Consider the following 25,630-nt stretch of genomic DNA (forward strand, 5'->3'; position numbering starts at 1 on the left):
GGGCAGGGACACGTCTCAACTAGACTCAGCTGCTCAAGGCCTCATCCAACCTGGTCTTCAACACTCCCAGGCAGGAGGCAGCCACAACCTCCCTGGGCAGCCTATTCCAGAGTCTCATTGCCCTCAGACTGAAGAACTTCTTCCTAAGATCCAGTCTAACCCTGCTCTCCCTCAGCTTCAAACCATTCCTCCATTACTGGGGGAGACTCTTAGGAGTGCCTAGCATTATTGCTAGGCACTCTTAGGAAAAGACCTCTTCAGCCTCTCCATGGGGTCCCTTCAGGTACTGGAAGGCAGTTCTAAGATCCCCCCATTATAGATTTGTTTCACTCAAAGTGAACTATTGAAAACCACTCACAAATGTCCAGATAAGATCAAAGGCAAACTTTGAACTGAGATCTGCAACAAGAAGTGCTGATTTTCTAAAGTCTTTGCACATGCACATGAGACACAGAGCCACAACAGCTGGGGAAGTATCCCTATCCTTAACAACATCTGGATTATAAATAGGTGTGACTTAGGAATCTCTACAGACAAAATTCATATTGCTGACTTCTGAAATGGAATGGAACATTTGCTTTGGCATTAAACTGTTTGCACCACAGGCACCATTCAAGTCTGACTGCAGTGAAAAGCAGAAGGACAGGAGCTAGGTGATGATTACTGCAGTAACAATGGTCTTGCTTTTATAGCTTTGCTCCTTCACAAGCTAGAAACATCAAGAACTTCCACACACAAAATGCCCCCTTGCCATACTTCTGTGATTGAGCACCACTGATATGGTTCAATATAATGGCCAAATGCTGTCTAAGCTACACCTCCACAGAGGTTTGTTCCACACAAACTGGTTCTCTGCTGTCACAGAAGTTTGTCTCACACAGCTGCTTCTCTGCTCCCCCTTCTTTGTAGCTAAATATCTGTGACAATCTCCTCCCGGAACTGTAACCTGCAGTTTGGGTTTGCTTGAGTTGGAAGGGACCTCCAAAGGTCATCTAGTCCAATCTCCCTGCAGTCAGCAGGAACATCCTCCACTAGAGCAGGCTGCTCACAGCCTTGTCCAGCCTCATCTAGAATATCTCTAGGCATGGAGCCTCAACTACCTGTTTAGTGTTCCACCACCCTCATGGTGCAGAATCTGTTCCTAGCATCCTGTTCTTCTCTCATTTCAAACCATTGCCCTCATCCTGTCTCTGCAGACCTTTGCAAGCATTCCTTCTGCAACCTCCTTGGAGGCCTCCTTCAGGTGCTGTCAGGCTGCTCTTAGGTCTGCCTGGAGCCTTCTCTTCTCCAGAATGAACAACCTCAGCTCCCTCAGCCTGTCCTTGTAGCAGAGGTGCTGCAGTCTCCTGATCATCTTCGTCGCCCTTTTGTTACCAACAAGATAAGTAGCTCTGTGCACAAAATACTTCAAGTGTACAGATTCATTTTCTTAAGCTTTGTAATCAGTAAATTAGACAGCAATTAGCAATTAGCCTGCCATGAGACAGCAGTGGAAGGAATAGCCCCTTTCTGACACCACCTTCTACTGGTGTCTACTTTAATCCAGAGAAAGGTAGGCTCAGAACTCTGCCAAGAAGGGCTTCTGGATAAGGAAAATGGAGTTGTCCTCCAGATCTGAACTCTGAAAAATAATCAGAAGAGCTGAAAATCCACATCTTGGTCCCACTTCATCTGCTAAGATAGATGTAAGCACTGTTTTCCAGATGCATTTGAAGGTTGCTGCCTAGCTCCTCAGCACAGGAGAGGAAGCTGGCATTGGTAGACCAGCAACATGGGAACTTAGTGCCAGCAGCCCAGCAGAATGCTAAGAGGACCCTCAGAAAACTGTACACACTCATCTGTACCAAGTTCTGATGGAGGCCACAAGCTCCATAAAGTCTCAGAGGGGAAGTGGAAAAGGAAAAGCTAATAATTTCTTCAGGGAACCCCAAGGCAATTCAAAGTGTGTCTGTGCACCTAGTGTCAAGAGAAATGGACTTGCTGGGTATGGGAACTGCCCTGCCCTTGCCTAAGTTACAGGTTCTGACAGATGTTTTTTCTTAAGAAAGTGAAGGGATTACAGGAGATGTACAAGTAGGTAGCAGAGGGCAAATCTCATTTCGCTTTAGAGCCATGAAGATGGAAGGAAGGTCCAGTTCTGGGCTCCTCAGTTCAAGAGAGATGTTGAGATACCTGTCCAGAGAAGGGTGATGAAGCTAGGGAGAGGCCTGAAGCACAGCCCTGTGAGGAGAGGCTGAGGGAGCTGGAGGTGTGCAGCCTAGAGAAGAGAAGGCTCAGGGGTGATCTCTTTGCTGTCTACAACTACCTGAAAGGAGGCTGTAGCCAGGTGGGGGTTGCTGTCTTCTCCCAGGCAACCAGCAACAGAACGAGGGGACACAGTCTCAAGTTGTGCCAGGGGAGGTCTAGGCTGGATGTTAGGAGGAAGTTGTTGGCAGAGAGAGTGATTGGCATTGGAATGGGCTGCCCAGGGAGGTGCTGGAGTCACCGTCTCTGAAGGTGTTCAAGCAAAGCCTGGATGAGGCACTTAGTGCCATGGTCTGGTTGACTGGGCAGGACTGGGTGCTAGGTTGGACTGGATGACCTTGCAGGTCTCCTCCAATCTGGTTGATTATATGATTCTAAAGCACGTTAGGGAAGCAATATCAGAACTTTGGAGAAGCCACCTGTGCAACCTCCTAGACACTGTGACAAGCCCAATACTACCTATACTGTACATCTCTGTCCTATCTGTATTTAAAGCTTACTAGAAAGGCTGCTTGAGAACTTAGGACTTCTACTATCTCTAAGATGAGCTAAGCAATAAAGTCTCCCATTTCTTTCACTACATCTGCTCAGGTGTCATGACTGTATATATTGAAGTTAGTGTGTCTGTATTCAGTGCAGGCTCACAAAGCATTTCTGTGTCAGGGCTGCTTATTTTACAACAGAAAAAACTCCTGCAGTTTCATTAGTGACTGAAGTATCAGCAGTGAGACTTAGAAAGCACTTGAACTGTGTTCTGCTGCAAGTATTAGCCACAAGCAGGCAGCTAAACTCCAGCTGGGGAATCTTCCAGTTGGTGAATGCAGCACCAAAAGCACCCAAAGCAATTTGCAAATTGAACCCTTCTCTGACCCGCAAGAACGTGAATCTGCAAGTCATTGAGAGAAAGAAACAAAGACAGACACAGGGAAAGGAATGTATTCAACATCAAATTCCCAGGATGTCATGTTCAGTCCTTCTTCCAACTGTTAACACACTTTGGAAAGAATTAGAACTCTCAGGCATGGTGGGGAAACTGCCTTGTAGTCGCTGACTGCATCTCTAGACAACTGCTGGCTGCAGTCTCACGGCAGAAAAAGATTGGTTTAACTCTCGAGCTGATGTTCTACTCCAAAAGAAAAGCTAAATGAAATCCCCTGCTCTGAGGACAGGCTGAGGGAGCTGGAGTTGTTCAGTCTGGAGAAGACTCTAGGGAGACCTCACAGCTGCCTTCCAATGCCTGAAAGAATCTAATGGAAAGGCTGCAGAAGTCTTTTCCTGAGGGTGTCTAGAGACAGGACAAGGGGGGATGGTTTGAAGCTGAGGGAGAGCAGGGTTAGACTGGATCTTGAGAAGAAGTTCTTCAGTAGGAGGGTGAAGAGACTTTGGAATAGGCTGCCCAGGGAGGTTGTAGCTGCCTCTTCCCTGAGGGTGTTGAAGATCAGGTTGGATGAGGCCTTGAGCAGCTGAGTCTAGTTGAGAGGCATCCATGCCCATGGTGGGGAGGTTGGAATAGACGATGTCTGAGGTCCCTTCCAACCTGAGCCATTCTAGGACCCCATGACCAGAGTCACCTCCCTGGAAGTGTTTAAAGACTGAATGTGGTGCTTAGTGCCATGGTTTAGTTGATTAGATGGTGTTGGATAATAGGTTGGATTCGATGATCTCAAAGGTCTTTTCCAACCTGGTTAATTCTGTGATTCTGTGAAGAAATGAGAGCCAAATTACCTGCTCCCAGCCTTTCCTTTTCATCTGACAGCTAACTCCCTTCCTTCATTGGTACTGGATTATAAAACCATCATTACATGAGATGCAACAAGAAGCATAAATCACAAGAATCCTAGAATTGCTCAGGTTTGAAAAGACCTCAAAGCTCATCTAATCCAGCCTCCCTGCCATGGCCAGGGAAGCCTCTCCACTAGAGCCACCTTTGATACTAAAAACCTGTAAATTACCAGAAGAAAACTCAGCATTGACTTGCACCTGGATGAGATTCTTCTAGAAAAGGCAGGTTTACTTGGTGCCTAATTTTCAGAGGATTTGATCACAGACAGCCCTGGTACAAAGTGTTGTCGTTTACACAGATGGGAATCTGTAGTTTAAAAGACCTGCACTGCAAAAGGAAATGAGATGGCATAGAAAAAAAAAGACTGGATGAGGCACTTAGTGCCATGGTCTAGTTGACTGGATAGGGCTGGGTGCTAGGTTGGACTGGATGATCTTGGAGGTCTCTTCCAACCTGGTTGATTCTATGACCCCTGTTGAAATTAACCACCTTAAACACCACCCAACCAAATGATTTCCCACTGTCAGGCAAGTATAGCAAGTAACAATTGAACTTAAATCAGTTCCTGCTGTCTGAGACATTGCTGTCATATGTGGTTTTGAGAGCTCCAATGGCAGCAAGTTAACCTTAATTAGTCCTTGTTTAGCCCTCATCATTTAAATAACCAACACATCTGTTTTTATAGCTAGAACATCTTTATGTGTTCTCCTTCACCCACGCACTGGGAGGAAGCAGGGCATTTGTCTGCTAATTTCGCTCTGTCCATGGGCAATGTTATTCATCACACAGAACGTGGATGCAATTAAATAACCATATTGAGAGCTGCTGTTCTGTTTCTAGAAGCACATAGTTAACTTAAGTTGACTTTGTCCTTATAGAAGTGGGATGCTTCCCTCAGCCAAGCTGAAATTCAACCGAAATCACAGAATCCTAGAATGGCTCAGGTTGGAAGTGACCTCAGAGCTCACTGACTCCAACCTCCCCACCATGGGCTGGGACACCTCTCAACTAGAGTCATAGAATCACCCAGGCTGGAAGAGACCTCCAAGATCATCCAGTCCAACCTAGCACCCAGCCCTCAGCTGCTCATGGCCTCATCCAACCTGGCCTTCAACACCCCCAGGCAGAAGGCAGCCACAACCTCCCTGGGCATCCTATTCCAGGGTCTCAGCACCCTCCTACTGAAGAACTTCTTCCCAAGATCCAGTGATAGACAAATGAGAGGATCTAGAAGATGAAAACAATGATAAACACTTGATGTAACAGGACTTTTGAAGCAAATTTAAGAGATCTGAATACCAGTGAACAGTGTGCACTTGCAGCCCAGGACAATGGCAGCCTGGGCTGCAGCAAAAGTAACGTGGCCAGAGATGGAGAGAGGGGATTCTGCCCCTCTGCTCTACTCAGCTGAGATCACACCTGCAGTGCTGTGTCTGCTGTGTCCAGCTCTGGAGCTCTTGACACAGGAAGGACATGGGCCTCATGGAGCAGGTTCAGAGGAGGGCCATGAAAGTGATCAGGAGGCTGGAGCAGCTCTGCTGTGAGGACAGGCTGGGGGAACTGGGGGTGTTCAGCCTGGAGAAGAGAAGGCTTCAGGCAGACTTAAGAGCAGCCTGCCGGTAGAGGAAGGGTGGTACAGGAAGGCTGCTGAGGGACTGCTTGCAAAAGCCTGCACTGATAGGTTTTCTTCTAGAGGATTTTTTTCCCTTTCTCTGCTGCACCTGGGTTTATTTTACAGCTCAGGAATTTAAAAATACCAACTGTGGCTAAATTAAATTTCCCTCTTCAAATAGGGAAGTAATATGCATGTCCCCAGGCCATTTATTTCTTTCCTTTTCTCTCTCTCTCTCTTTTTTTTTCTTCCCCCTCAGAAGTAAATTAATTTGTGTACAAATTAAAGTAAATGTAAAATTGGTCCTTGAAGAAATCCAACGCTTTTATTCCTGAGACCCTTGGCAGAACAAAGCAGGCTCATTAGACTTATTGTGAAGTTCAAACTAATTGAAATCTTATACACAAGCTTTACTAAAATTGTGTGTGCAGGCTTTGTGGGGTTTGAGACTGTTCCTTAAAAGTCTCTTCATCCCTAGAGACTTTCTTTTAAAACTCTCAGCTATTGAAATGGTTGCAACTTTGATGGACTTCCAGGATATTGTCACATGGAGTTATTTATCCACACAGCCAAATTCCCTAGTCACGGCAGAAATAGCTGAACTTACACAAACACAATCACTTCTTCCCACCTGTGTCACAGAGTGACTGAATGTTAGGGCTTGGAAGGGACTTCCAGAGCAGGATCACCATGGGCAGGTCACACAGGAACACATCCAGGTGGGTTTTGAAAGTCTCCAGAGAAGAAGACTCCACAACCTCTCTGAGCAGCTTGCTCCAGGGCTCTGGCACCCTCACTGTCTCTTGGTGTTGAGGTGGAGCTTCCTGTGCTCCTGTTTGTGATTCTTGTTCCTTGTCCTACCACTGAGCACCAATGAAAAGAACCTGGCACCTTCATCTTGACACCCACCCCTCAGATATTTACAGACATTGATCAGTCCCTTCTTAGTCTTCTCCTCTCCAGACCAAACAGCCCCAGGTCTCTCAGTCTTTTTTCACAGCTCAGATGCTCAAAGTCCTTCAGTCATCCTCACAGCTCTCCATTGGACTTTCTCCAGCCGACTCCTGTCTCTCTTGAACTGGGGAGTACCAAACTGGACACAGTATTCCAGGTGTGATCTCATCAGGGTAGAGAGAGGGTCACCCTAGGATGCCATTGGTCCTCTTGCCCACAAGGGCACATTGCTGCCCCATGCAGAACTTGGTGTCCACCAGCATTCCAAGGTCTTTCTCCATGGAGCTGCTTTTCAGCAGGACAACCCCTAGTCTGTACTGGTGCCTGGAGTTGTTCCTCCTCAGATGCCAGACTCTGCACTTGTCCTTATTGAACTTCATGAGATTCTGCTTCACCCAACTCTCAGCCTGTTCCAGAGGTCACTGGATGGCAGCACAGCCAGACAAGGTCTTAGACATCCCCACCCAGTTTGGTATCATCAGCAAAGCTGCTCAGGGTGCACTCAGTCCCCTTATCCAGGTCCTTCTACACCTCATGGACAACATTTTAGAGTTAAGGTTTTTACCACAAAAATATGTCAAGGATTGATTCTTTCAAGGATTTCTTTCTAAGCAAGCTCCAGCATTGTTGCCAAGGAAGACAATGGAAAAACCTCCTCAAAGAGGCACTTCCTGTGAAGGAAATACAAGGGACACAAAGAGTTCCAATGAAGAGAAAACAAAAATAAGGACAAATTTTACTCAGCAAGACCAAATAATTGATTCCAAGGTCTTTATTGAGAAAACCAATTCTGCAAACATATGGGGCTAGCTCTGGAGCCCTCAGCACAGCAGAGACAGAAACCTGTTGGAGCAGGGCCAGAGGAGGCCACAGCCGTGCTGGGAGGGCTGGAAGATCTCTGCTGCGAGGCCAGGCTGAAAGAGTAGGGATTTTTCAGCCTGGAGAAAAGAAGGCTCCAGGGAGGCCTTAGAGCAGCATTCTAGATTTGAAGTGGGCTACAGGAGAGCTGGAGAGAGACTTTGTACAAAGGCATGGGGTGACAGCATAAGAGGTGATGGCTTCAGACTGAAAGAAGCTGTTCTGAGATGAGACATGAGAAAGAAATTCTTCCACGTGAGGGTGGTGACAGACTGGAACAGGTTGCCCAGAGACATTGTGGAAGCTTCAAGCCTGGAAGGATTTGAAGAAAGGTTGGATGGAGTCTACTGTAAGGTGTCCATGACCATGGCAGGGAGTTGGAAATAGATTATATTTAAGGTCATTTCCAACCCAAACTATTCTATGATTGCTTAGTAGTGAGGGAACAATAGGAGAGGAGGCTATGGCCAGCAGGTGGATCAATAATCCATGCCACAGAGGAAAGAACATTGAGAGATTCATCAAGAGAAGTGGAAGGCTAAAGGTGCTGAAGGATGCCTACTAAGAAATTCATGTGCAGTGATAATAAATATGCTGAAGACACACTTTAGTCACTTGCCTTTTTATATCTCAGAGTTAGAAGGGCTGTGGTTAGTAGGTTGAGAGAAGTTCTCCTCCCCTCTACTCTTGCCCTGCTGAGGCTACATTTGGAATATTGTGTCCAGTTCTGGGCCACTCAGGTCAGGAAGGACCTCAGGGGACTGATTGAAAGAGTCCAGCAGAGAGCTACAAAGGTGCTGAAGGCAGTGGAACATCTCCCTGTGAGGACAGGCTGAGGGAGCTGGGGCTCTTTAGGCTGGAGCAGAGGAGCCTGAGGGAAGCCCTCATTCATGTGGATAAAGATGTGCAGGGCAGCATTGGGAGGACAGAGCCAGGCTCTGCTCAGGGATGTCCAATGACAGGTCAAGGGGCAGTGGGGGGCAAGCTGGAGCAGAGGAGATGCCGCAGAAACAGGAGGGAAAACTTTTTCCCAGTGAGGGTGGCAGAGCCCTTGTGCAGGCTGCCCAGAGAGGTTGTGCAGTCTCCTTCTGTGGAGACATTCCAAACCCACCTGGATGTGTTCCTGTGTGACCGGCCCTAGGTGATCCTGTTCAGACAGGGAGGTTGAACAGGATGATCTCTGGAAGTCCCTTCCAGGCCCAAACATTCTGTGATCCTGTGATCAGAAAAGCAACTACAGAACAATCTGAGACAAAGTGTGTACTTCACCAACTTTTATCTGTCTTTTGAGATTTCTCAAGACCTTCACTGCAGTACTAAAATCCTTTCCTATTGTAAAGGCGGCTCACTGGGATACTTAAAATAGCTCTGCACTGTTTTGTAGCCTGGAGTCGTTGATATCTCTCCTCAGCTTTAATTCTCTTTTCATGCAGATTTTGCCAGGAGTATATGCCAGCAGATTAGAAAACTGTTAAACAAATCACTTCAGGGGAAGTTGCTTCTTCAAATGAAGTGCTTGGCCTCAGGTAATCACAAGGTGCTGTGGCTGCCATGGCTACAGACTATTAAGGATATAACACTGGATCTCCTGTCTTCATTCTTGGAGAGGCCCCCAACAGAGTTATTAGGAAATAGCTTTTCTCTCCAGACAACTCAGGTGCTGCATAACATGGAATGCTCCTATCCTCTTTGATCCAGTGCATGGATGAGTCCCTGTTCCAGACTAAAATCCCCCAAAATTTCATTGGATATTGCACACCTCACTTGCTGTTCCTGTGCAGATTGGGGCAGTGATTTTAAACAGCTGTTACACATCAGTGTGGATTCATAAACTCATAGATGGCTCAGTTTAGAAGGGACCTCAGAGCTCATCTACTCCAACCTTCCCACCATGGCCAGGGATGCCTCTCAGCTAGACTCGACTGCCTGAGGCCTCATCCAACCTGGCCTTCAACATCCCCAGACAGGAGGCAGCCATGGCCTCCCTGGGCAGCCTATTCCAGAGTCTCACCACCCTCCTACTGAGTAACTTCTTCCTAAGGTCCAGGCTGACCCTGCTCTCCCTCAGCTTCAGTAGGAGGGTGGTGAGACTCTGGAATAGGCTGCCCAGGGAGGCCATGGCTGCCTCCTGCCTGGGGGTGTTGAAAGCCAGGTTGGATGAGGCCATGGTGGAGTCACCATCCCTGGAGGTGTTAAAGAAAAGACTGGATGAGGCACTTAGTGTTGACTGGATAGGGCTGGGTGGTAGGTTGGACTGGATGATCTTGGAGGTCTCTTCCAACCTGGGTGATTCTATGATTCTATGGGCAGCAGAGTCCAGTTGAGAGGTGTCCCAGCCCGTGGTGGGGAGGTTGAAGTCAATGAGCTCTCTGAGGTCCTTTCCAACCTGAGGCATTCTAGGATTCTAGGACTGCAGGCACACACACATACAGGTAGGGGAAAGCAGGCAGAGAAAGCATTTTCTGTCCATTACAATTTGACACTTTAACATTGCCTCTAAGATTTCGAATTCACAAATTTCAAACAGCTGTCACCACGCAAAGGGAGTGTGGAGAAAGTGAAAAACCAGCACTAAAATGTTTTATCCTCCCTCAGTGGAATATGGAATTTCCTGCATTGTTCTCTCTGTGTCCGGAGCCTGGGATAGGAAAAAGTTGTCTGTAGTTCAGAAAGGCATTTTGGATAAACATTTGTGTCAGAGTTGTAAAATTGCATTTTTCCCCCTCTCCTGTTTCATGACTAGAAGCAAGTAAGGGGTTTGTATCACTTGTTAGGAACAAGTTCTTTACTGTGAGGGTAGTGGAACACTACAACAGATTGCCCAGGGAGGTGGTTGGGGCCCCATCCCTGGACATAGTCAAGATGAGGCTAGGCAGGGCTCTGGGCAACCTGATTTAGTGGAATATGTCCCTGTTGACTGCCAGAGGAGGATGGACTGGATGACCTTTGGAGGCCCCTTCCAACTCAGCCTGTTCTGTGATTCTGTGAGGAAAATATTGCTTAAGATCCCTTTGGTTTCAGATCCCACCAGGTGATGTTTTGGAGTTCTTCAGCAGAAAACTCTAAGGCCCCTTCCAACCTAAGGCATTCCAAGGTTCTGTGATATCTAATGATAGAGCCTTCTGAGGTGAGATGGTACTCAAGAGGAGTAGGTGGGAATTATCTGATCCTCAGAAGGTGGAAAAGAGAGCACTGGGAATGTTAATAGCTGTCTTGGTAGGAAATGTGATTTTTAACGTCAATCTGAACAATTGTATGCAATTCAGTGAGATTTTTCTGTTGCATAGATGAAAAACCATAGAATCATTAAATCATGGAATCACAGAATCATAAAAGCTTAGAATCATGAAGTCATAGAATCATAGAATGATGGAAGCATAGAATTGTGAACTCATAGAATCATCTGGGTTGGAGGTGACCTCCAACTGGACTCATCCAGTCCAGCCCCCCTGCAGCCAGCAGGGACATCCTTCACTAGAGCAGGTTGCTCAGAGCCTTGTCCACCCTGCCCTTGAATATCTCCAGGGATGAGCCCTCAAGTACCTCCCTGGGAAACCTGTTGCAGTGTTCCACCACCTTCTTGCCAAAGAACTTGTTCCTCACATCCAGTCTGAATCTGCTCTGCTCTCATTTCAAACCACTGCCCTCATCCTGTTACTGCAGGTCTTTGCAAACAGTCCCTCTGCAGCCTTTTTGGAGGTCCCTTTCACCTTCTAGATGTTAATCAATACTGTCCCACATTCCAAACCCACACTAAAGAACTGCATCTCAAAGCATGCATCTGTGGTACTCTGTGGCACCTCAAACTGCTGCGAGGCCACGGCTGCAATTTGCTTTTACAGGGAGACAATTCTGAAGCAAAACAACAGAACATCCCAGGATTTTCAGAAAAATCTTCCATGAAACCAAGATTCTGCCAAATGCTGACCTCACAGCTTTGAAACTCCGTTCAGGGCCACGAGGATTTGGTCAAGATGTGAAAAATAGCCAAGAAAGAGCAAAGCTTCCACCGGCTTTTTAGCGAGCGCTCTGAAATACCTTCTTTTGTATTTCTAATCCAGTTGTCACCTGTTACATAGACTAAAAATCTCTATTTCTACTAGAAATCTGTATTTCTACTCAAAATCTGTATTACTAGTTCTGTCTTCCTACTCCAAATCTCTATTTCTACTCCCTCAAAAAAAACCCCTGTATTTCATAGAATCATAGAATCAACCAGGTTGGAAGAGACCTCCAAGATCATCCAGTCCAACCTAGCACCCAGCCCTGTCCAGTCAACCAGACCATGGCACTAAGTGCCTCAGCCAGGCATTTCTTGAACACCTCCAGGGATGGTGACTCCACCACCTCCCTGGGCAGCCCATTCCGATGCCAATCACTCTCTCTGGCAACAACTTCCTCCTAACCTCCAGCCTAGACCTCCCCTGGCACAACTTGAGACTGTGTCCCCTTCTTCTGTTGCTGGTTGTCTGGCACAAGAGACCAACCCCCACCTGGCTACAACCTCCCTTTAGGTAGTTGTAGACAGCAATGAGGTCCCCCCCTGAGCCTCCTCTTCTGCAGGCTGCACACCCCCAGCTCCCTCAGCCTCTCCTCATACAGTTTGTGTTCCAGGCCCCTCACCAGCTTTGTTGCCCTTCTCTGGACACATTCCAGCACCTCAACATCTCTCTTGAATTGAGGAGCCCAGAACTGGACACAGGACTCAAGCTGTGGCCTGACCAGTGCTGAGTACAGGAGAAGAATAACCTCCCTTGTCCTACTGGCCACACTGTTCCTGATGCAGGCCAGGATGCCATTGGCTCTCCTGGCCACCTGGGCACACTGCTGGCTCATCTTCAGCTACTATCCACCAGTACCCCCAGGTCCCTTTGTTCCTGGCTGCTCTCCAGCCCCGCTGTCCCCAGCCCCTCTGTCCCCAGCCTGTAGTGCTGCTTGAGGTTGTTGTGGCCAAAGTGTAGGATCCTCCACTTGGCCTTGTTAAATCTCATCCCACTGGCCTCTGCCTGCCCATCCAGGCTGTCTAGGTCCCCCCCTATTTCTGTTAAAAATCTCTATTTCTACTTTAAATCTGCATGTCTAGTGAGTTCACACTATGTTATTTGACTGCCTGATTTCATGACACTGATATTTATGTCTAGATACAGAAACCCAAAAATGGATTTAAACAATACTAACAAGAAAACTGTTCCTGCCTTGTGTTTTTCAACTGTACACTTCCAGGCTTTATAAAACCATGCCCATGAGACAAGAATACTGCTCCAGCTCACTTGGCAATGGCTTACAAACATCCAAATCTTCCAATATTCCCAAATTACCAATAATTTAATACAACATGGAGGGCTTTTTTTTAGTTCTGCCTGCCCTTTCTGTCCCAAGATTTTCACCGTGCAGGACTATAAACAAGACTTTGAGCCATTGCACTATAAAAACTAATTGCTGGGAAGAACTGAAAGAAAAAGGAATTTAGTCAGACTGGAAACATTAAAAGCAATTCCAGCTTGCTGGATGACATCACTGGAAGCAGAATGTAATTTGTTCCAATTGATGTCATCTGCTCACATAAAGCACCTTACTATATTTCTCTTTTCCTTCCTCCTACCACTCCTGTTGCACCTGATGCATGAATCAGGTTGGGGAAAGCAAAGCAGAGACTCCAGCCTGACAAGTCTGTTTTGTCCAAATCAAAACACTTCACAGAATCACAGAAGCATTGAGACTCTGAGATCATTGAGTCCAGCCTATGGCCTAACAGCACCGCATTGACTAAACCATGTCATTAAGTGCCACATCCAATTTTTCCTTAAACATCTCCAGCAAGGGCTACTTGACCACCTGCCTAGGCAGTCCATTCCAGTGTCTAATCATCCTTTCCATAAGAAAGTGCTTCCTAACATCCAGCCTAAACCTCCCCTGCTACAGCTTTAGGCCGTGCCCTCTCTTGTCACACGTTGCCTGGAAGAAGAGCGTGAACTCCACCTTACTACAGTTTCCCTTCATGTAGTTGTAGAGTGTGATAAGGCAGGGAGGACTCAAGGAGGGAGTCTTCTCTTCTCCAGCCTAAACAACCCCAGCTCCCTCAGCCTCTCCTCATAAGACTTTCCCTGCAGTCCCTTCGGCAGCCTCATTGCTCTTCCTCAAACACATTTTTAAATCGTCCCCTTGTCACTGAAAACATGAGAAGAAATTCTCCACATTCTGCTCGTACAATGACCTTGGATAACTTGGATCTGTTCTTGTGGGATTTGCAGCTCTTTTCCTGAATGGATGGAAGATGAGGTAATGTCATTCAAAAAGGGGACTGAGCAGTTGAACGTTAAATGCACAACTCAAAATATTCTGGCCCCAGTTCTAACCTCCTCATTATCCTTAACTGGGTCAGTGGAATTTCTTCATTTCCAAGGCTTGTTCTTTGCTTCTGTTAAAGAACTTCCAAATATTTAAAGAAATTCCAAACAATAAGGTTCCAAACAATTCAGATTCTGTTCCAAACAACACAAATTCAGTTCCAAAAAAATCAAATTCGGTTCTGAACAATTCAAATTTGGTTCCAAATGACTCAAATTCAGTTCTGAACAATCTAAATTCAGTTCCAAACAACACAAATTCTGTTCAAAACAATTTGGTTCCAAATGATTCTAATTCAGTTCCAAAAAATTCAAATTTGGGTCCAAACAAGTCAAATTCGGTTCTGAACAATTCAAATTCAGTTCCAAATGACTCAAATTCAGTTCTGAACAATCTAAAATCAGTTCCAGACAAAACAGATTCTGTTCAAAACAATTTGGTTCCAAAAGATTCTAATTCAGTTCCAAAAAATTCAAATTTGGGTCCAAACAATTCAGTTCCAAACAACTCAAATTCAGTTCTACACAACTGAAATTCGGTTCTGAACAATTCAAATTTGGTTCCAAATGACTCAAATTCAGTTCTGAACAATCTAAATTCGGTTCCAAACAACACAAATTCTGTTCAAAACAATTTGTTTCCAAATGACTCAAATTCAGTTCCAAACAATTCAAATTCAGTTCCAAACAACTCAAATTATGTTCTGAACAATTCAAACTTGGTTCTGAACAATTCAGTTTCAGTTCCAAACAGATAATAAACTAACAGACAGCATTTCAAATTAACACCACAAAAACATTCAATGGCAGGAGACAGAGATTTGTGCTGCTCATCTACACCATGGCTGGTCAACAGCAGCATGCTACTCTCTGCACTTAACTTCCTCTGTTCTAGTAAGGATTGGCTCTTAATGTTTCACCACACCACTAAGACATCTGTAAGGAATTGTTTTAATGCCTAAATTATATTCTTTCTGAAAAGTGCTTTAAAGAATAGAATTTGTCTGAAGCAGAGGATAATAACTTGTTTAAAATGACTCTGAGATCAAATAAAAATCAAGCCACTTTACTGCATGCCTTTAAGGTTGGGGGGGGAGGGAAATATGTTCTATATGATTTGACCTGCTCAAAAGAAAATCTTGCATTTAAAATCCCTAGAACATCAGTGGTATGATCAATTTGAGCTGCCCAAAAGAAAATCTTGCATTTAAAATCCTTAGACTATCAGTGCTATGATCAATTTGAGCTGCTCAAAAGAAAAACTTGCATTTAAAATCCTTAGACTATCAGTGCTATGATCAATTTGAGCTGCCCAAAAGAAAAACTTGCATTTAAAATCCCTAGACTATCAGTGGTATGTTCAATTTGACCTGCCCCAAAGAAAATCTTGCTTTTTAGATCTCTAAAACATCAGTAGTAAGATCAATTTGACTACAGAAGACAATCTTGCATTTAATATCTCCAAAGTAACAGTGGTGATCAATTTGACCTGCCCAAAAGAAAATCTTGCATTTAAAATCCCTAGATCATCAGTGCTATAATCAATTTGACCTGCTCAAAAGAAAATCTTGCTTTTCAGATCTCTAGAACATCAGTAGTAAGATCAATTTGACTACCAGAAGACAATCTTGCATTTAATATCTCCAAAGTAACAGTGGTGATCAATTTGACCTGCCCAAAAGAAAATCTTGCATTTAAAATCCCTACAATATCAGTGCTATGATCAATTTGACCTACCCAAAAGAAAATCTTGCATTTAAAATCCCTACAATATCAGTGCTATGATCAATTTGACCTACCCAAAAGAAAATCTTGCATTTAAAATCCCTAGAACATCGGTGCTATGATCAATTTGACCTGCCCAAAAGAAAATCTTGCATTTAATACCTCCAAAGTAACAGTGGTGATCAAACTGACCTGCTCAAAAAGCAAATCTTTCATTTTATATCTCTAGAACATCAATAGTATGATCAATCTGACCTATCAAAAAGCATATCTTGCATTTTAAATCTCTAAAATAACAGTGATGATCAGTATGACCTGCCTTAAGGGCAAATCTTGCATTTCATGTCTCTAGAATATCAGTGGCATGGTCAATTTGACGTATCAGAAAACAAATCTTGCCTTTTAAAATCTCTTACAAGAGCAGTGGTATGATCAACACAAGTGTTAATAGAACACGTGCATGTGTTAAGCAAAACAGAGGTGTTCTGGTATCTGTTTCAAGATTATTTCTTCCCCCATATCCCTCATGCTAAGCTTCTAAAAGCTCATAAAAATGAGCTCTCAGGAAATAAGCATTCAGCTTGGGTCACGTTAATCAAGATATCCATAAACAACCTGCAGAGATCTATAGATACAGAGAGATATGTAGGTAGATGAAAAGAAGTTTCCCACTCTGTTGCTGTCACACAAAGCAACACAGAATAATCATCAGCTAACTCATGGGAGGCTGCTCTGGAGGTTTAAAACTATTCCTGAGCCTGCAGTTTACCTTTGGCAGAGCAATTTTTAAACACACAGATTTTGTTTCTAAAAAAAATTAAAGAATAAAAATCAGTCAGCTTCAAGAAAGGCCAAATTCATAAGGCAAACAGAATAAAGCTCCCCCCACACCCTTTACCTGCTTCATCTTTGAAGGGTCACTGCTAATTTTTTTTGTCTATGCATCAAATCCTGTTCACAAACAAATTTCTAGGTGTAACTTTTGTACTGGCATGCCTGGCAGTACAATAAATCACACAGAAGGCTATAAATGGCTGGATACACTTCCTCCATGCAAAGCTAAGTAATTATTGTTTCAATCCTGAATCTTCTTCACTAAAAGTTTATAGCAGAGAGCACCACAAAGCATGCAGAACAATGACACTGCTGCATAGTCTCACGAATGACCAAATAGTGCAAAACCAAATTTGAAGGTAAAAATGAACATTAAACCTCTTTCACTCATCTTGTTCCATTTCTGGGACCACACAGACACCCACACCCCACATCAATAAAGAAATAGCAAACGCATTCCCTGAACTGAAGTTGTTTGCAATTCTTTGCACTGGGTGATCAAAGCTTAAGGCTTTACTTCTTTTCTGATCTGGACAGAAGTTGACAGCCCTAATTAAAATTAATACCTCTCCCCTTTTCTATAATGAGTTTCGTTGTTTTTTTTATTCAACAGGCCATGAGAATTAATCATTCTTCACACTACAGAACTAGTGAAACATTACAAGTTCCACAGACAAACTCAAGCTGAAATCTGTTCAGATACATCCTCGCACTAGGAATCAGTGTTTACAGAAGCACAGCCCAAATTCTACACAATCCAAGGTCAGACAGCAAAAGTCAGCATGCCTTGGACATTCCCCATTTTCCAATCAAACCTCAGCTTACCTTGCACAGTCAAAACCAGCTGGTGAAACTAAGCTGTTAGCAACCGCAGCTCTTTTGTCCACTATCTCCTACTTCAGTGCCTTTTCTTTTCCATTCTGCTGCCATCTACTGGCAGCAGATTCCTTGGACGCTTGAAGGTCTCCTGGGGTCTCACTCAACACTTACAGTGTGAACCATATTTTCCATCGTTCCTGGCCAACCAATCAGGTACAGTTACACTTCCAAAGCAAAATACTTCAGCATCAATGCCCTGTATTTAGAGATCAACATCCAGCTCTGGATCACCATCCAGCTTGTGATCAAATCAACATTCAGTTCTGAATCGATGGCCAGCTCTGGAGCCCCAAAACCAGTGGACATAAGACAGTTTTAAGGCTTACACTTGATCTGCTGTGAGGTATTTCAGTGAAACTTTGGCTCTATGCAGGATCAAGAGAGAGGATTCTGCTCTGCTGAGACCTGAAGGGATTTGAAGGGAGGCAGTAGCCGGGTGGGGGTTGGTCTCTTCTCCCAGGCAACCAGCAACAGAACAAGGGGGAACAGTCTCAAGTTGCACTGGGGAAAGTATAGGCTGGATTTTAGGAGGAAGTTGTTGGCAGAGAGAGTGATTGGCATTGGAATGGGCTGCCCAGGGAGGTGGTGGAGTTGCCATCCCTGGAGGTGGTCAAGCAAAGCCTGGCTGAGGCACTTAGTGCCATGGTCTAGTTGACTGGGTAGGGCTGGGTGCTAGGTTGGACTGGATGACCTTGGAGGTCTCTTCCAACCTGGTTGATTCTGTGATTCTATGACCTCACCTGCAGTGCTGCATCGAGCTCTGGAGGCCTCAACATAGCAAGGACATGAACCTGATGGAGCAGGTCCATAGCCGGCCACAAAAATGATCAGAGAGCAGGAGCAGCTCTGCTGTGAGGGCAGGCAGAGGGAGCTAGGATTGGTCAGCCTGGAGAAGAGAAGGCTCCAGGCAGACCTAAGAGCAGCCTGACAGTAGCTGAGGGGGCCTTCAGGACGGCTGCCCAGGGACTGTTTGCAAAGGCCTGCAGTGACAGGATGAGGGCAATGGTTTGAAATGAGAGCAGAGCAGGTTCAGATTGGGTGCGAGGAACAAGCTCTTTGGCATGACAGTGGTGGAATGCTGCAATTGAGACCCCATGCCTGGAGATATTCAAGGTCAGTCCAGACGAGGCTGTAAGCAACCTGCACTGGTAGAGGATATCCCAGCTGATTGCAGGGGGCTTAGACTGGATGACCTTTGGAGGTCCTTTCCAGCCTAAGCCACTCTCTGATGCTATTCAATGACCAACATGGCTTTTCAAGCTCAGAAAAACTGTGCCCCTAAAATGCTGTCCATAACAACACAGCACTTCATAATAACATCAGTTTTGAAATTACTTTTTTCCCCCCCAGACCACTGAAACTGTAAAAATATTTTTGAGTGAAACCTTCTGAACCACTTATTCATTCTTGTCAAAGTACAACACTGAAGCCTGGAGTTTATATGCAACCACTTCCTCCTGAGGCTTCTGTGCATTTTCTGATAAAATTCACAAGAATAATAAAATCTTATCCTGTGATCTAAGAGCATAATAAATAAAACACAACAAAACAGCTTTTAAAAAGCTTGATAAGCTGTGCAATGTGCAATATTTTATGTTGTTTTTTTTTTGGTTGAGAGAGCGATCTGATCTTTTGTATCACAGTATCACCAAGGTTGGAAGAGACCTCATAGATCATCAAGTCCAACCCTTTACCACAGAGCTCAAGGCTAGACCATGGCACCAAGTGCCACGTCCAATCCTGCCTTGAACAGCCCCAGGGGCGGCGACTCCACCACCTCCCTGGGCAGCCCATTCCAGTGTCCAATGACTCTCTCAGTGAAGAACTTTCTCCTCACCTCCAGCCTAAATTTCCCCTGACATATCTTGAGGCTATGTCCTCCTGTTCTGGTGCTGGCCACCTGAGAGAAGAGAGCAACCTCCTCCTGGCCACAACCACCCCTCAGGTAGTTGAAGACAGCAAAAAGGTCACCCCTGAGCCTCCTCTTCTCCAGGCTTGTGTTTCAGTTGATTTTATATTTACATGTATTTCTATTTATGTTGTATTCTGCACTTCAGAACAACCAGGTGATTTATGAAGTATGACATTTCTGCAATAGCTGAAACAATACAAAAAATGGACAATTCTTTTATGTGGCAAATATAGAATCATGAAGATTGGAACAGAGCTTTAAGATCATTAAGTCCAAGCATAAGACAACTACCATGACCACTAAACCATCTCCTGAAGCACCACATCTAAAGCTTCTTCAGTATCTTCAGAGTGGGTGACTCCACCACCTCCATGGGCAGCCTGTTCAGAGTCCTCACCGCTTTCCACTAAAGAAGTTTTTCCTCCTGTCCAACTTAAACTTCCCCTGGCACAACTCAAACTCATTTCCTCTCCTCCTGTTGCTTATTACTTGGGAGAAGAGACCAACACCAGCCTCACTCCAACCTCCTTTCAGGGAGCTGTAGAAAGCAATGAGATCTCTCTTCAGCCCTCTCTTCACACTGAACAACTCCAGCTCCCTCAGCCTCTCATCATATGATGTCTTCCAAACCCCTCCCCAACCTCATTGCTCTTCTCTGGACACCCTTCAGCCCCTCAATGTCTTTCCTGTCCTGTGGCACCCAGAACTGAACCCAGTTCAAGCTGTGGCCTCACCAGGGCTGAGTACAGGGACACCATCACTGCCCTACTCTTGCTGGACACACCTGGTTTGGTACAGGCCAGGATGCCTTTGGCCTTCTGGGCCATGTTCTATTGGCTCATGTTCAGCCAGCTGACCCCCAGATCCATTAACAAAATCTGCCTTGTAGGAGACAGGGAGAAGCATTAATGGTCTAGAGAGGCAGTAACTGCTGGAGGAGCAAAAGGGAAATCTGATTAAATAATAAACTAAGAATTGTGCTGGAGGTGGTGCAAGAAGCGTCAAGAGCAAGAGATAAAATTTCCAAGGCAACTTTAACAGCAACAAGATTTGACCAATCTGCTCTTTGAAAAGCTGGTGCAGAAAGACTGTGTTTGATACATGGGAGACCACCAAACGATGCAGAGTTCAGGTACTGCACTTACTGAGGGCTGCACATCAGAACTCCTAGCAAAGCCTTGGGTATGTTAACCAGATTGTAGAGAACACCATTTAAATAGAGAATGCTGAAAGCTTTGTTCTCTTCAACGTCTGTGCACTTCTGCAGACTGGCATGGTGATTTCAGCAGATACTTTACAGAACAGATCTCTATAAAGAAATGCAGAAGGATGGGAACATGGACACCTTTTCCATACTTTATGTAGTGAGATTGCTATGAGCTAGCTCCAGAGAAAACAGTTTCTAGGTCCAAACATCCTACTGACACAGATGCCTCTCACTACACTTTAAACTTCCCTCATGCCCTCTACTGAGACAAGTAGCTTTTTAGTCTGGAGCAGGGTTTATCCAGACCAGATGCAACCATAAAAATACAAACCACTTGAACTTTAATAAAACACACAGTAATGAAAATGTGGTAAAACAGATACTAAAACCATAAAACCCTAACAAGCTTAATCACAATGAAACAGGGTCAAAGCTGTTGAGTCCAGCCAGTCATCATTAGCAGGAAGACAAAATATACCAGATGTGTTTTGGTTAGGGGCAGGAAGAGGGGAAAAAAACTCAAACCAAGTTTGGACACAGTAACAATCTACATGTGATAATAGAATCAGAGAATAGAACCATAGAATGGTTTGGGTTTAAAGGAATCCCTAAAGGTCATCCAATCCAACCCCTCTGACATCCTCCACTAGAGCAGGTTGCTCACAGCCTTGTCCAGTCTCACCTTTAACATCTCCAGGCATGGAGCCTCAACTACCTCCCTGAAAAATCTGCTGCAGTGTTCCACCACCCTCATGGTGCAGAACTTGTTCTTAACATCCAACCTAAATCTGCTCTTCTCTCATTTCAAACCATTGCCTTGGTCCTGTCACTGCAGGCCTCTGCAAACAGTCCCTCTGCAGCCTGCTTGCAGCCCCCTTCAGCTACTGGCAGGCTGCTCTTAGGTCTGCCTGGAGCCTTCTCTTCTCCAGCCTGAACAACCCCAGCTCCCTCAGCCTGTCCTCACAGCAGAGCTGCTCCAGCACCCTGATCATTTTCATGGCCTCCTCTGGCCCTGCTCCATTGGGTCCATGTCCTTTCTGTGTTTGACTCCTGAGCTGGACACAGCACTGCAGCTGAGGTCTCATCAGAGCAGAGGGCAGAATCCTCTCTCTCCATCTCTCGCCATGCTGCTTTTTGCTGCAGCCCAGGCTGCTACTGACCTTCTGGGCTGCAAGCACACACTGATACACAGACAAAATCCACCTAGCATTTAATATTTTACTAATTTGAAAAAATCCAGTTTTGTACTAAAATTCACTCAGTCACAACTCATAATCTGTCCTATAAAGGAGATAACTCAGAGGTGTTAATTCTGAGGGACAGTTGCCATTTCTCTCCCTTCAACCCTTTATTTAATATTATAATCCCAGGAGCTTTGAAAAACTTCTGCAAGAAGCAACTCCCCTTCAGTGCTGATCTACAAAACCCACAACATTGCTTTTCAGTCACAGATCCTTATAACTTAGTATTTCTTCCATGTATATGAGGTTATTCACATGAAAAATGTCTGAAAGTGAAGCATCACTCAGATGGAAAAATGTGGAAGTGTGACAGAGCAGAAAAATGTCTCCCATATTACTCCTGGAAATGAAAGATTTTAAGCATTTGCTGCATCTTAACACTTTGTCTTTGCCTTCTTGGAGGAAGAGAGTTTCCTCTTTACTAAACTTTGAAAGCCTTGAAGTGGTTCACAAAGTAAGCACTGAGCTCCCTATCACGACTTGATGCTGCACTGATGCTATGATTGCAAACTTCAGTTCCCATGCTTCCATAAAATACAGTTTTCATAAAAGATTAAACTGTAATTTGGCTTTACATCAGAGTGCAGTTTCCAACTCAATGCTGATTCTGCAATCAGCAGAAATGTGGTTTTGCAGCTAAAAATTACCAAGGTTTAGGATTCACTGAGCAGATTTCTGTGCTTACACAGAATCATAAGATGGTAGGGGTTGGAAGGGCTCTCCAGATATGCTCCAGTTCAGCCCCCTTGTCCTAGGATCACCTAGGGCAGGTCACACAGGAACACATCAAGGTAAGTTTGGGAGATCTCCAGAGAAGGAGACTCCACAACCTCTCTGGGCAGCCTGCGCAAAGACTCTGCCACCCTCACATGGAAGTTTTCCCTTCTGTTTCTGTGGCACCTCCTCTGCTCCAGCTTGCCCCTATTGCCCCTTGTCCTGTAACTGGATATCCCTGAGCAGAGCCTGGCTCTGTCCTTCCCACACTGCCCTGCACATCTTTATCCACACAAATGAGGGCAGCCCTCAGGCTCCTCTGCTCCAAGCTCCAAGCTCCAAGCCCCAGATCCCTCAGCCTGTCACAAAACCACAGAATCAGGGTTGGAAAGGATCACAAGGATCATCTAGTTCCAAGCCTCCTGCCATGGGCAGGGACACCCTACTCTAGATCAGACTGGCCAGAGCCCCATCCAGCCTGGCCTTAAACACCTCCAGGGATGGGGCCTCAACCACCTCCCTGGACAACCCATGCCAGGCTCTTACCACTCTCATGCTGAGTATTTTCCTCCTCATGTCCAGTCTGAATCTCCCCATCTCCAGCTTTCACAGGATCACAGGATATTAGGGGTTGGAAGAGACCCAAGGAGATCATCAAGTCCAACCCCTCTGCCAGAGCAGGACAATACTATCTAACACAGATCACAGAGGAGCACATCCAGACAGGCCTTGAAAGTCTCCAGAGAAGGAGACTCCACAGCCTCTCTGGGGAGCCTGTTCCAGTGCTCTGTGACCCTTACAGTAAAGAAGTTCCCCCTTGTGTTGAGGCAGAACCTCTTTTGCTGCAACTTACACCCGTTGCTCCTTTTCTTATCCCAGGGAGCAGTGAGCAGAGCCTGTCCCCCACTCCTGGGCAGCCCTCAGATACTTATAAACATTTATCCAATCCCCTCTAAGTCTTCTCTTCTCCAGACTAAGCAGCCCCAGGTCCCTCAGCCTCTCCTCATCAGCCATGCCCTCCAGTCCCCTCATCATCCTCCTAGCCCTCTGCTGGACCCTCTCCAGCAGATCCCTGTCCCTCTTCAACTGAGGAGCCCAAAACTGAACACAGTATTCAAGATAAGGTCTCAACAGGGCAGAGTAGAGGGGGCGGAGAACCTCCCCTGATCTGCTGGACACACTCTTCCTAATACACCCCAGGAGCCCATTGACCTTCTTGGCCACCAGGGCACATTGCTGTGCCATGGATAACTTGTTCTCCACCAGCACTCCCAGGTCCCCCTCCACAGGGCTGCTTTCCAGCAGATCACCTCCCAGCCTGTACTGGTGGAGTTTGTTATTCCTCCCCAGGTGCAGGACTCCTGTCCTTGTTGAACTTCATCTGGTTCCTCTGTGCCCAGCTTTCCAGTCTGTCCATGTCCCTCTGGATGGCTGCAAAGCCTTCAGCTGTATCAGCCAAGCCTCCCAGCTTGGTCCTGTCCTGACCTGATAGCCAAGCCTCCCAGCTAGTCCTGAACTTCCTCCTCACATTCACTCTGAATCTCCCCATCTCCAGCTTTGCTCCATTCCCCCTAGTCCTGTCACTACCTGATAGCCTAAAAAGTCCTTCCCCAGCTTTTTTGTAGGCTCCCTTCAGATACTGGAAGGCCACAAGAAGGTCAGCTCAGAGCCTACTGCCTTCAGAAGCTTTGTGGCTCTCTGCTGGACTCTCTTATGCAGTTGCCTGCCCTTTTTGAACTGTTTACACAGAATGCAGAGACGTCAGAAGACCTTCACATAACTGTGAGATCAAAACCACTAATAACAAGCAGCTCAAGCAATTTGAAAGCTGAAAATGTTAGAAGATGAACTTGCATGAATTGGTTGCCAACTCCTTTCTGTGTCCTTTTAAATTTTCTTGAAGGCATTTGCAAGCACTTTCTTCACAGGGGGCTGGGGGGAAGCACTTGAAGACTTTTTTTTCCCCTTCTGAAATAGAAGTGAAGATCTATGACTCAGTAACTGCAGCTTCAGGAGAAAAAATAAAAGGGGGGAAAAAAGAAGAAGAAAAAAAAACACCAAGTACCATGAGACAGACGTGAAAAATTGCAAGGAGTTGGCAAGAATTTCCTCTTGCAGGCTTGAAGCAAAAAGCTGCCAAAGTAAGTGAACAATTCTTTAGCAGCCAAGTTGCTCATACAGTTTTCTACAAGCAAATAGCCCTGCATTCCCAATCATCACATGAAGTGAATGATGTAGGGAGAATTAGGCTACTCCAGAGGAGGGGAATAAAGGAATTAAAAAATAAGGATTAATAGAAAGAAACATTGAAACATTGCCACAGATTTTCCAGGGAGATTGTGGGATTTCACTCATTAGAAACTTTTATGAACAGACATCTGTTGGGAATTAAGTAGGTACACTTCTTTTTATCTCCAGCAAAGGAGTGACCAACATAACACCTGGGGGGGCTCTCTTCAGCCTGCTTTCTATGATGTTGTTCTCTGCAAATGGAGAAGGGAAACAAGTTTCCAAAAAATATGAAACAAAAAGTCATGATTTGACATGGAGCCAGCCTCTATGCAGCCAGCCTCTTCTCAGTGATGCACAGTGACAGGACAAGGGGCAATGGGTGGAAGTTGAGGCACAGGAGGTTCCATGTGAACCTGAGGAGGAATGTTTTCACTGTGAGGTGACAGAGCACTGGAACAAGCTGCCCAGGGAGGTTGTGGAGTCTCCCTCTCTGGAGATATTCAAGTACCATCTGGATGCGTTCCAGTGTGATCTGCTCTAGGTGATCCTGCTCTAGTAGGAGGGGCTGGACCAGATGATCTTTTGAGGTCCTTTCCAGCCCCTGACATTCTATGATTCTATGACACAGTGTTAAGAATGCTTTGAAAATAACAGCAGGGCAGTGAAAGCTCGAGAGGTTCAAGCTGGATGGGCACAACTGTTGGAGAGAGTCCAGAGGAGGCCACAAAGATGATCCAAAGGCTGGAGCACCTCTGCTATGAGGACAGGCTGAGGGAGCTGGGGTTGTTCAGCCTAGAGAAAAAAAGACTCTGGAGGGACCTTAGAGCTACCTGCCAGTACATGAAAGGATTCTCCAGGGAAGCTGCAGAGGGACTTTTCATGAGGGTGTCTAGAGACAGGACAAGGGGAAAGGTCTGAAACTGAGGGAGAGCAGGGTTAGACTGGATCTTGGGAAGTTCTTCAGTAGGAGGATGGTGAGACTCTAGAATAGGCTGCCCAGGGAGGTTGTGGCTGCCTCCTGCCTGGGGGTGTTGAAGACCAGGTTGAATGAGGCCTTGAGCAACTGAGTCTAGTTGGGAGGTGTCCCT

General features: G+C 45.6%; 1 long non-coding RNA gene across 2 annotated transcripts in view; it reads right to left on the reverse strand.

Moving 5' to 3' along the window:
• LOC135174777 (uncharacterized) overlaps positions 1 to 25,630 on the reverse strand; it is a 99,820-nt gene that overhangs the window by 38,780 nt on the left and 35,410 nt on the right. The window contains exon 3 of one of the 2 annotated variants that reach the window (XR_010302088.1): positions 24,738 to 24,793. The exons of the other annotated variant lie outside the window; for it this stretch is intronic. This is a non-coding gene — a long non-coding RNA (uncharacterized LOC135174777). Of the gene's footprint in view, positions 1 to 24,737; positions 24,794 to 25,630 lie in introns of those variants that run through there. 2 annotated transcript variants of the gene reach the window in all.

The sequence above is a fragment of the Pogoniulus pusillus genome, chromosome 4 (genome assembly GCF_015220805.1).
Source record: "Pogoniulus pusillus isolate bPogPus1 chromosome 4, bPogPus1.pri, whole genome shotgun sequence".
In the NCBI taxonomy this organism is placed as follows: domain Eukaryota; kingdom Metazoa; phylum Chordata; class Aves; order Piciformes; family Lybiidae; genus Pogoniulus; species Pogoniulus pusillus.